At 39.2% G+C, this 12,358-nt stretch overlaps 1 pseudogene; it reads left to right on the top strand.

The window, feature by feature from the left end:
• Positions 1–9,867, top strand: part of LOC102686268 (zinc-binding protein A33-like) — a 97,285-nt pseudogene extending 87,418 nt beyond the window's left edge.
• The last annotated feature ends 2,491 nt before the right edge of the window (positions 9,868–12,358 follow it).

Raw genomic sequence — 12,358 nt, forward strand, 5'->3', positions numbered from 1 at the left:
TGATTAATTACATGCAGGTGGAATTGATCTTCTGCTACAGTGCATTATATAAGAATCTAGGAGAACCAAATAATTAGCAGGTCAAGTAGACACTTTACTGGCTGGAATGGAGCTTTTAATGCATTGTCCAGTGCTTCAGTAGGAAATTTGGACAGAAATTTTTAATAATAATAACCAACACAGAATCCATACAACACACATAACACAACATAAACCAGATACTATATAATAGTTAAGCACAAAGCTATGAATTTCAGAGGTTTACTATCCTATAAACTCAGGAATACAGAAGTCCACCCTTATAAGAGGTGAAACATTTTAAAACATGTTAAAAAAAACCCAAAGAGAAATAAAAACTGCATCCCAATAAAATAATATGACTCTGAACTAAATCCCCTCCCATCAACTCTGTAGCCAAAATTGTATGGGAATCAGTCTTCTTATTCTAAACAAAAATGAAAAAATGCACATTACAAAACAAAGAAAATCTGAATTTCCTAAAATAAATCAGGAAGCTCTGTAAAACAAGGTTCAGACTATTTGGCCAGAACCTTGTCTCTGAGAACAGTACAGGTCTTCTTACATGGGGAAAGCTTAGAGGAAGAGTTGGGCGATAGTGTTCCTTATTCTTTTTGTGTCTTCCCCCTGATTTTTCTCTTTTTCTCAACAGCTTCTGTCGGTAAACCCCACCTCCTCCAAACCCATCACTATCACAGGGCCACCACCAGCTCATAACTGACACTTTACATAAATCTAATTAGGATTTTCAAATTATCCAATGTTTTAATGTCTCTTCAGAATCACCAGTCTTTACTTATTTTGCATTTCATTGCACTCTCTATGCACTACATCCCAGTAAGGATAACTTTTATTCAGTTCAGTTTATTTTCAAAACATTTAATTTCTAAAGAAACCCATTACACAAATCAGTAAAATCATTTAGATGTCTATCATAAGAAGATATCTATCTGTGTTTTTGCTCTTACAATTGTTAGTGCACAAAATGTACAGTAAGGGGGATGAGACACAGCACTGTAGAGATCCAATGGAAGATTTGCGATATCAGATAACCATTTCCCCCAATCTGAGCTGTTGAGACCTGCTGTTAAGAGTACTAGAACCCATCTTATCAAGTTATACAGTAGTTTAAACTGACTTTCTGTTAGAATTGTTGTGCGAGTTTTTTGATACAGTGCTTGTATCATATGAAAATAAAAAAAATAAGATCTTTACAAATATTGGTTTGGTCAAGATGCTGATAGACCAAATCATCTACCCAACTCTGTTGGTTTTACTATTCTCTTTAGATTTTTCATTAGGAGATATGAGAGAGTCACTGGCCCATAGCTTATAAAATAGGTTAAAATGGCAGTTTTGGAATAATAATAATAGTTTACTTTTGTAGGAAAGAGATGATTTGTAAATTTAAGGATTTAATTTAAGTAGATTAATAAGGTTAATGTACTGTACATTAAACAGAAAAGTTGTCCTTTTTACAATTGTAAAACAACATTTCTTTTTACTTATAAGATAAGATCACTTTATTAGCCATATACAATTTCTTGCATTAGGGATTTATTTTTGCATACCCCAACTTGCCATTGTATAGCACCCCTGGAACAGCTGGGGTTAAGGGCCTTGCTCAGGGGCCCAACAGAGAAGGATTCCTCTACCAGCTGTGGGATACGAACTGGCAATCTTCCAGCCAGAGGTGCAGATCCCTAGCCACAGAGCCACCGCTCCACCCTTTTTCTTCATTAGACAATTTTATAAGAAAACTTTAGATTCATATGTATTTTTAGGTATAAAGTATTGACATAAAGCTATTGTTTTGAAAATCAGATTACATTTCCTGGAGTGAATCAGTGTTATTCCGTATACAAGTCAGGAAACAGGTAGAATTAAATTATAAACTAAACATGGGTTTATACTTTGGAATGAAAATTTGTTAGAAAGATGCTGCCCCCTACAGGAACCTATAACTCTGAACACTTTACAGTCCAGCAGGAAAAGAAGGGGTGTGGTGACAATTAACTTCCTTATATTCAGTAAGTATATATTAGTCATGATCTAAATGTACTGAAATATGTTACTCTTTAAAAATAAAAAATCCCAAAACAACAATATACATAAGCAATAATCGGAGAAAAGTAATTACAGCTGTACTTTCATGGGAAGGTGATTTCACCAGCAGTTTAAAAAGCACTTAGTGAATGTGAAAGCAAATTGACTGTATCTCTTTAAAGAAATGGTGGGAAGATCTTCTGTCCTGGAAGATGAGCTCTCCTGTCCTGTGTGCTGTGAGATTTTCAAGGATCCAATTATCCTGACATGTAGCCACAGCTTCTGTCAAGCTTGTCTGCAGCAATACTGGGAGCAAAAAGGCTCTCAGGAATGTCCAGTCTGCAGAAGAAGATCTTCAACAAAGCACCCTCCAATCAACTTGGCTCTAAAGAATCTCTGTGAGGCCTTTTTAGAGGAGGGGCATCAGAGATCTCCAGTAAATTCTGAAGTGCTCTGCAGGCTGCACAGTGAGAAGCTCAAGCTCTTCTGTTTGACTGATGAGGAGCCTATCTGCTTCATTTGTCAGACTTCAGAAAAACATGAAAACCACAAATTTTGTACAGTGCAAGAGGCCACACAGAAGTATAAGGTAGTTAATTTCTTTCCAAAGCAGAACTATATCATATTGAGAACAAGATTAGTATTTAACAAGGTGTATTAAGCAAACAGTAAAAAATTGGTTAAAGAGGAATTTAAATCTTGAATCTTGGAATTTAAAGAATGAGATTAGAAAGCCATGTCACGGAGAGCGGAATCCGAGTCGTGTGGAGCATGTAGTTTAAGACCCTATGCAGGACGGTATCATTTGGAAGTGCTGGAGAAGCACACCAGGAAAGACATGGCAAGAATGGACGGGATGACAGGGGGGTGGTGAAGACATTCATCCGGTGTGTGGGGGGAGCGCAGGCGAACATTTCCGATCAAGGAAGTCCAATAGAGGAAATCAGGGAGCAGTCCAAAGTCCAGGTGCCGGGAGATCCATCCGAGACAGAAGTAGTCAAAAACAAGAACTAGTGAATAGGGACGTGGAATCAGGAACAGGAACACAGAAATTAAAACCATAACAAGGCCAGTGTTGAAGCCTGTGCCGTCGGGCCACTCCCGGACCCACTGGTAGACGGGCTTCCCGGCGTCCGTCTTCCAATGCTGAGCCCTGAACACCGGAAGTGCTAGACTTAAATAATAAGAGGGGAACAGGGGACAGGTGCACGTAATGACAATAAATAATACAAGGTGAGAGCGCCCTCTAAAGGAGGAAGGCCAATTGTGACAAACCACTTACGTTCATTATTAGGCCCTACATTCTTGAAACAGTATTCATTGCTTTTTCACTGGTGAGAAAAGATTGTTTCACATCTAGATATCTTATCTGTAATACCGATGCACAAGACGCTGTCTTCATAAGGCAGAAAAACAAGAACTGTCAAAATAATTTTAAAATCATCATTTACATTTAGATTAAATTGTTGGTATTATTATAATAATAATTTTGCATTTCTTTCATGCATTACAATTTTTCTTGTCATGTTGGAATTATCTTAACCAAAATGCCAGAGGAGTCATGTCCTGAAGGTATAGGAACAGAAGCAGCTTTTGGTCGGAACTCCACTGACCTTAGACTACAGGAGGCAGATGACAGATTTTTAAAGAAAATCTGTGGCTGGGTTACTCCTGTTGTATCTGTGGTGGGAAATTTACCAGGTATCACTGATGAAATGTCTTTTGCTGTGCTATGTTGCCTGTGGCCTGATGAAATCTTTTGTGTGACAACAGGGCTACCGTAGGGGAAGTTTAACAAAACCACAAGAAATTCTGTTTTTTCCTTAGTTGGAGCTGCTGCTTTTTTACTAAATATAAATGATTATGGACATGTGTTATTTGGTATATATTTTGTTTAAGTGCAATTAATTTATATTAATCATGCTGCAATTTAATATCATCTGTAAAAACTAGTTAAAATCAATTGTAAAATCCAATCCCTGCAATAATAAGTGAACACGGACTCCTTGTGCTTCTCCAGTAAAGTGTGAACTGTGTTTTGTGCCTAGTTGTTCAGGTGTTCCCTTGTCACTGCCCACACAGGTCATACTTTCAAGTTTTCAGTTGCTCCTGCAGTAAAGTGTTAGCTCTGTTGTCTCATTCCAGGGGGAGCTGAAAGCTGCACTGGAGCCACCGCAGAGGAAGCTGGAAGCCTTTAATAAAGTTAAACAAAAATGGGATCAAATCGCAGAGTATGTTAATGTACTTTTACATTTATATGGTTCAAAATAATCATAAAACAGCAAAGTCAGTTTTTAAATTTAAAATATTCAAAATACTTTGTATTACTTATCTAGGTCAAATAGCCAGTTAAAGTCAATGTAATCTGGTTGTTTTTTAGAAATACATTATTTTACACACTGCAGTATATACAGTAAAGGTTATATTTTTTACAATGTTGTAATAATTTTAAGGGGGTTTTGTGGGCAGCACAATGGCATAGTGGTTAATGTTGCTACCTTCAAGTGCTGGGAGTCTGGGTTCAGCCTCTGACCTGGTGTGCTGTAGGTGTTGCGTTTGTATGTTTGCTCTGCTTTTGCATGAGCAAAAATCATACTGATAGGTTAATTGGCTTCTGGGAAAACTGGCCCTAGGTGTGAGTGTGTGGCTTTGGGATGGAATGACCCCGTCCAATGTATCCCATTGTGCCTGTTGCTTACTGGGATCTCCATCTCCCCTATGACTCTGAATTGGAACAAATTGTCAGAATATAAATGGATGAAAAAAACACAACTCACAGAAAAAATGAATACAATAAGCAAAGATTTTTCATAAGTGTTAAAGATTTTCTCAAGAAATTAAATTCATAAGGAGTTATTTAAGTAATATTAGTTTTGATTTGATTTTCAGCTATAATGTAAAAAGCTAAAATGGACAACGATTTTAGACCACGATGTCCAGACTACAAACATGAGGCTAAAGTGAGAACCAACCAATGTTACACATCCATCATGACAGTATAATGCAATTGTATTATTCCATTCCAGGCACAGGCTCAACAGACAGAGAGGCAGATGAAGGAAGTGTTTGAGAGACAGTCAGATGATGAAGGAGAAGATTGAGAGCCTTATAAGAGAGATCTCATCCCTTTCAGACACAATCAGAACCATAGAACAGGAGATGGAAGCCAAAGCCAATTCATTCCTACAGGTAGAGATGACCCTGTGACAGTCCACTGAATACAGACTGATAGTAATGAATGTTCACATTCACACACTGATAGCTAAAGTGTGTTCTGTGCTGTAACATTGAGGGGTTGGTCTTAATGGAAGTCTAATGCTTGAATTTAGCCATTTTCCTTGAGCTTCTTGGAATGCCAAATTCTTTTCCAGAAAGAGCTGACTTCAATTTCACTGCAAAATATTAAAAAAGACCAGACCTGACCTCAGTTAAATTGAAAGGAAAACAAGAAAGTCCTGCCAGAGTTGTCAACACAATGTGACAGCATATAACACAGCAGATGACAGGGGTCAATTTAAAAAATGTATTAGAGAGAATTTAAAGAGTATAGAGGAATTTATTTTCATGTTTTTCATATTTCTAATAGCTGATGTGTGGTGAGTGTTCTGGCGCACTATGGCTGCCGTCGCATCATACAGGTGGATGCTGCACAGTGGTGGTGGTGGAGGGGAGTCCCCATTACCTGTAAACTGCTTTGAGTGGAGTGTCCAGAAAAGCACTATATAAGTGTAAGCAATTATTATTATTATTATTTTTATATGTACATGTACATTGGAATTCTTATTTAAGCTGATCTCTCAGGAGAACACAGTACAACAGACAACACCACACAATGTAGACAGTAAATTTGTAAACATAGTAAATAATAACAAAAGGAACAATAAATATGTTGTAGTGGTAGTGAAAAAAAGGGCAGAGTGCAGATGTGTATTGAGTCTGAGGCATTGCAGTTACAGTAGCTGTTCAGGATGCGTACTGCAGTAGGACAGAAGCTGTTCTAAAGTCTTGTGGTCTGTGCTTTAATAGTGCGGTACCACTTGCCAAGGGTAGGGGGAAGAACAGTTTGTGGTTGGGAAATTTGGAATCCTGAATGATGGATTGGGCTGTATTGTGACAGCAGGTGTGTGAATCTCACCAATTGATGGTAACTCACATCCTATAATCCCCTGTGCCATTGCCACAACCCTTTGTAATGCATAACTGTCATGCATTGTAGTATTGCTGTACCTCACAGTGATGCCACTAGTGAGGACACTTTCTATGGTGCTATGGTAAAAGTTCATGAGGAGCTGCTTCCCCATACTGCATTTCTTTAAGCAACACAGAAAGTGCAGATGCTGTTGTACCTTTTTCATACTGGCTATAGTGTTGTGAGTCCAAGCCAGGTCAGTGGAGAGCTGCAGGCAGAGGAACCTGAAGCAGCTGACAGTTTCAACTGTAGTGCCATCGATGCTGATTGGAGTGTGACTCCCTCTGGGTCTCCTGGCCCACAATGAATTATTTTGTCTAGTTGACATTCAAGGTCAGATTGTTGTCAAGGCACATCTTGTAAGATGCTCTACCTCACTCCTGTATGCAGACTCATTGTTGTTGTTAATCACCCCAATAATAGTGATGCCATCTGCAAACTTAATAATGTCCAGACTGTAGAGACATAGGTGAACAAGGAGTACAGCCTATGACTCAGACAGCAGCCTTGGGGAGCTCCAGTGTTTAGGAGATAGAGATATCACTAGAAGAGATATTGTTGCAAATTTTCACCACCTAAGGTCTGCCCGTCAGGAAATCCAGTATCCAGTTGCAGACAGACTTGCATAAGCCCAGATTCCAGTTTTGGGACCAGCTTGGTGGGACAATTATGTTGAAAGCTGACCTGTAATCTATAAACAGCAGCTAACATAGGTGCCCAGTCTGTCTAAATGTTCTAGGGCAGTATGTAGTGCTAGAGATATGGCATCATCATTTGACCTACAGTACTCGGGCAGTAAGCAAACTGAAGTGGGTCAAGGCAGTCTGGGATAGTGCAATTTATATATGACAATACTAGGCTTTTCAGGCACTTCATGTCCACTGTATCCAAAGAGAGTATCACTTCTTTGGCTGTGACACAGCTGTGGTTTTCACCATCTAGGCCAGCTGCTTTATAGGTTTTCACTCTCTTAAAGGCCCTAAATACCTCATGTTTAGATAACTGAAACACCAAGTCCCCTGGTTCACTGGGAACCTGGACAGTTGGCTCAGTGTTCTAAGCCTCAAAGCGTGAGTAAAGGTGTTCAGCTCATCTTGCAGAGAACAATCACTGGAGGAAATACCACTGTTGTTGCCTTTATAGTTTGCGATAGCCTACATACCTTGCCACATGTGAACATGTGTCACCCCCAGGATGTTTTTCTGATTTGTTCTTGTATTCCTGTTTTGCCAGTTTAATAGCTTTCTCCAAGTCGTACCTTGATTTTTTTATACAGTTCTCTGTAACCTGATTGAAAGGCGCCTGACCATGCTTTAAATTTGCTGTACATGTCTTTGTTCATCCAGGGCTTCTGATTAAGATATATAAGGTCTTCCTGGTAGGAACAGATCTGTCCATACAGTAGCTGATGTAGGATGTGACAACCTCTGCATACTCATTTAGATTACTGTAAGAATCTTTGAATACACATCAATCAATTATTTCATTATAAAAATAGGATGATCTGTTTTCTCACCTCTTAAAATGTATGTAGTATAACAGTATTGCTTTTTCCATGACAGATCATGATTGTTGTCAACGTGATTTTCAGAATTACAATAGTATTATATTAGTTAGTTTATGTTTTTAATTATATGTTAGTTTTATTTGAGAAACAATACTAATAGTTTATGTTTCAGGAATACAAAGAAAACAAAGAGCAGGTATGTGAACTCCAACCTCTCTTCCTCTTTTCTAATGTATCCAAACCCACAGCACCACTGACTCCTGAATATTATTGCAGAGCTGCAGGGTCCAGAGGGGGTTTCAGGAGCACTGATAGGTGTTGCTAAGCAGCTGGGCTCTCTGAAGTACAGAGTCTGGGAGAAGATGCTGGGGAATATTCAGTACAGTGAGTACTGGGGGGGGGGGCAGAATGACAAGGGGGAGGGATTTACAGGTTTTCACAGTACAGGAGTCAATCAGATAAAAACAGTGAGAGTGTGACTGTCTGTGTAAAGTCCTGGAGTAAAGTGACTGATCTCCTCCAATTATCTACAGATATCACTACATGGCCAGTTTGTCCTGATGATCCTTTCCTGACAGTGTGTCTGTAGTGTCCTGACTCTTTAGCTGCTGTCCTCATTAGTCACTGATTTGACTGTTCTCTACAGTGATGTGATTCCATGTCTCTTTTTTTAGATCCAGTCTCATTGACAGCAGGACAGAGGTGTCACGAACACGGACTGAAATCCGTGTCAGATCTTGTAGAAGACCCTATGCGATGCGGTAAGAGCTGGAGAAAACAGGAGGCGTGGTAAAAAGGAACACACAGGGGTTTAATAGTGCACAAAATAATAGTGACAGTCCGTGAGACAGTGTACGGGGAAGACAAAACGGCATCCAAATCCAAATGGGTCCAAGGGCAGGTCAAAGCACAGTCCGAGTCAACAAGAAATCCATCCTGGGACGCGACAAAGTTAAAATCCCCGGGAGGGGGGAACACACGGACAAACAAAACATGGAGGTCCAAGGGTGACGGAGCGAGATCCTCCAGACCCTGGGCTCAGGAAGCGGTAGGTGTCGGGGATGAGGCCTGTGCCCTCAGGAGACGGATGTAGGGTTTCATTACTACAAATTACAGAATATAAAATAGTGATTACAACACTAGATCACTATAGTCATCCTCCTTTGAAGTAACACAAATGTGAGGTACAACGCTTGATTATAAACATGAAGCCCTTCTCGAATTCACCTTGCTTATTTCAATATGATACATTTCATGGTTTGTCAAATAAATACTTGACACACTTGATAGGTTCAGATGCAATAAAATAAAAGACTATAATTTTTTAAATCCTTATTGAATTCCACTTTGGATTGTTAAATGTTTACACTCAGATAAGATTAGTACCTCTTGTGTTCCTGTTTGTACAGCTCTCATCTCCACTGACCTTTCCCAGAAATACTGTTTCATGTCATTTTTATGGATTCAGTTATATGGAAGTTACACTTTGCACAAAATGTAAATGTATTTATTAATTATTTAACAAATTGAGCAAGTTAGGGATTTCTGTTATTTGTATTTCTTATCAGCTCCTGTGACTCTGGACCCCAACACAGCAGGACCCCGACTCTCACTGTCTGAGGATCTGACCAGTGTGACATACACGGCTCAGAGACAGCAGCTTCCTAACAACCCAGAGAGGTTTGATCCCTGGCAGTGTGTGCTGGGGTCTGAGGGATTCACCTCAGGGAAACACTGCTGGGATGTTGAGGTGGGAGACAGCATTTATTGGATTTTGAGTGTGGCCAAAAAGTCCATTAACAGGAAGGGATCAATCACTCTGATCCCAGAAGGAGGGCTGTGGGCTATAGGTTTATGGAAAGATGTTTACAGTGCACTGACCTCACCAAGGAGATGACTAACTCTGAACAGGAAACTCCAGAAGATCAAAGTGCAGCTGGACTATAACAGGGGGGAGGTGTCATTCTCTGACCACAGTGATGAGATTCCCATTTATGCTTTTAGAAACACATTTACTGAGAGGATATTTCCATTCTTCTTGTCTTTTCCTCTGTGAATATGCACTGTGAAAGTGTCCATAGCAGCTGAAAATAGCACGGTATGTTGACCAGAGCAGGAATGGTGTGAAAAACCCTCCTAAAAGGATCATCAGTATGTTCATTGTATATTTAAACATAGATGTACAGTACTATAGATAAAATCTGGCAACATGTTGAAAATGCTTCTATCACTGATAAAAGCCATATACAACTCTTGGATTTTTGTCAGGGTCTGATTGAAAGACTTTGAACCTTCACACTCATGGAATCATATATGAAGAGAACTGAAGACAGGTGAATGGAAATAAGATCTAGTAACTGTACAAGACACATGAGTCCATATGGCACTGACTTCAGGATATCTGGGATAATATCTAGTATGTCCGAAAGGTCTCATGTTAATTGTTATATTATTACTCTGGAAAATTGTTTTATTAAGTCTGTAGCAATAAACATGGTTTCCTAACTATTCTGATTTGCTCATATGTCCTGTATTCTGAAAAGCCATATGGAAGTCTCTACCTTTCCAGGCATTGTGTTTTTACAGATCTGGAAAATGACTGTTATTGCTCCACTTTGTAAAAGATTGTCTGAGCTTTGCTATAGAAAGTCATCATTATTTTTCTGTACTGCTGCAGCTGAGATGACCATGTTTTATAATGTATTAAACATTAAATGTGTTGCAACAGGGGATCTAAGCAAAAATATCTGACCACAGAAAAACATAATATTTACATGTTGACAGCGAATGTCTGGGCTTTCAAAATTCTGAAGCAAGATACTGTATTCATTCCTAACAAGTTTCACTTTTCACTATAAGTATTACAGTCAGTCTTGCATTGTGTGTCTGTGGTCTTTGGAACTAAAACTCCAGAGTCACCCTGCAGTTCTCCACAGCGCCAGGTCATCTCTTATCAGAAGAGAATAAGCTATTGTACTACGGCCAGCAGCCATATCACCCTGCAAGTCGCAACTGGCAACCCACTGAAGCTAAGCAGGTGTGTGCCTGGTCAGTACCTGGATGGGAGACCTTCTGGGGAAAACTAAGGTTGCCACTGGTAGTGGTGTTAATGGGGCCAACATGGGGTGGTCTATGTGGGTGATGGGGACACTATTGTAAAAAGTAGGGGTGTAACCCCAGTGTTCTGGCCAAATTTCCCATTGGCCCTTATTGGCTTCATCACTCTGTTCTCCTTTCTACTAATGTGCTGATGTGTGGTGAGCATTCTGGAGCACTTTGGCTGCCATTGCATCCATACAGGTGGATGCTGCGTGGTGGTGGTGGTGAAGGGTAGTCCCCATTACCTGTAAAGTGCTTTGTGTGGAGTGTCCAGAAAAGTGCCATCTACAGTAAGTGTAAGCAATTATTAATTACTATTATTACTAACCACAAAATGAGTAGACCGTAAGATGGGCCAGAGAGCCTGTTTTCACATGTAATCATTTTTGGTTTAGTAACAGCAACAAATAGAACTTTAGTAAATATACTGCATTTAAATGTCATGAAACAAAACTTAAAAGAAATGGAATGGGACTTACAGTTTTTTGAAGTTGCAACAATAATTTTGGATAAAAACAGGACAAGTGATCCAGCATACTTACATTTATGGAAGACTTAAAAAAATTCTTCATGAAAGATTAATTCTCAAAATACATACTGTATGACAAGCATTCAAAGAAATACAGACTGTATACGTGGGCGGACAATATATGATGGAAAGAAATCGCTCACTATGGGTAAAGGGGGAATGCTCACATTAGGTTGAGGTGATTAACAAAATACCATACTGTACTGTACTGTATGTATCAGTGCTCTTCTTAAAGTGCAGTATATACACTATATACTGTACCATATAATCTGAATTCTGGTATAGTTAGTAAACTAGTCTTGTTTGCAAATGATACCAAACACCATAAGAAATTTAAAAAAGTATCATGTACAGTAGATAAATGTTGGTACCTAGGAGATTAAAACAAATGTGTACAATTGAAGGGTATTGTATATACAGTAAGAAGGGGCATAGCAGTGGAGTAGTGGTTAATGTTAAGCATTGCTATCTTGAAGCTCTGGGGTCCTGGGTTCAATTCCATATAGGGTTAATATTTGTGAGGAGTTTGTACCGTGTGTTCTTTCTGTATTCAGATGGGCTTCCTCTGGGTGCTCTGGTTTCCTCCCATGGTAAAAAAAAATACTGGTGATAAATTGGCTTCTGGGAAAATTTGACCCAGTGAGAGTGTGTGTGTGTGTGTCTGTGTGTGGCCTGTGATGGACTGACATCCCCTCAGGGTGTACCCTGCCATAGATGTGTTGCTTGCAAAAATAGGTTCTGACTCCATGACCCTGAAATGGAAAAAAAATGGTTAGAAAATGGATGGATGTATACAGGTAGGAAAAACAAAAATCAGGAACATGCTAAACATTGTGCATGAATAAGTTTAATAAGAAAATAATATACTGTACAGTAGGTATCGTATCTATTTTGAGACAAATGTCTAAAAAAACTCTCACAAACTTTTATTGTTGGAAAAAACAGCAAAGATAATGAAAATGTGGGCTAT

Source organism: Lepisosteus oculatus, chromosome 11 (genome assembly GCF_040954835.1).
Source record: "Lepisosteus oculatus isolate fLepOcu1 chromosome 11, fLepOcu1.hap2, whole genome shotgun sequence".
NCBI classification, from domain to species: Eukaryota; Metazoa; Chordata; class Actinopteri; order Semionotiformes; family Lepisosteidae; genus Lepisosteus; species Lepisosteus oculatus.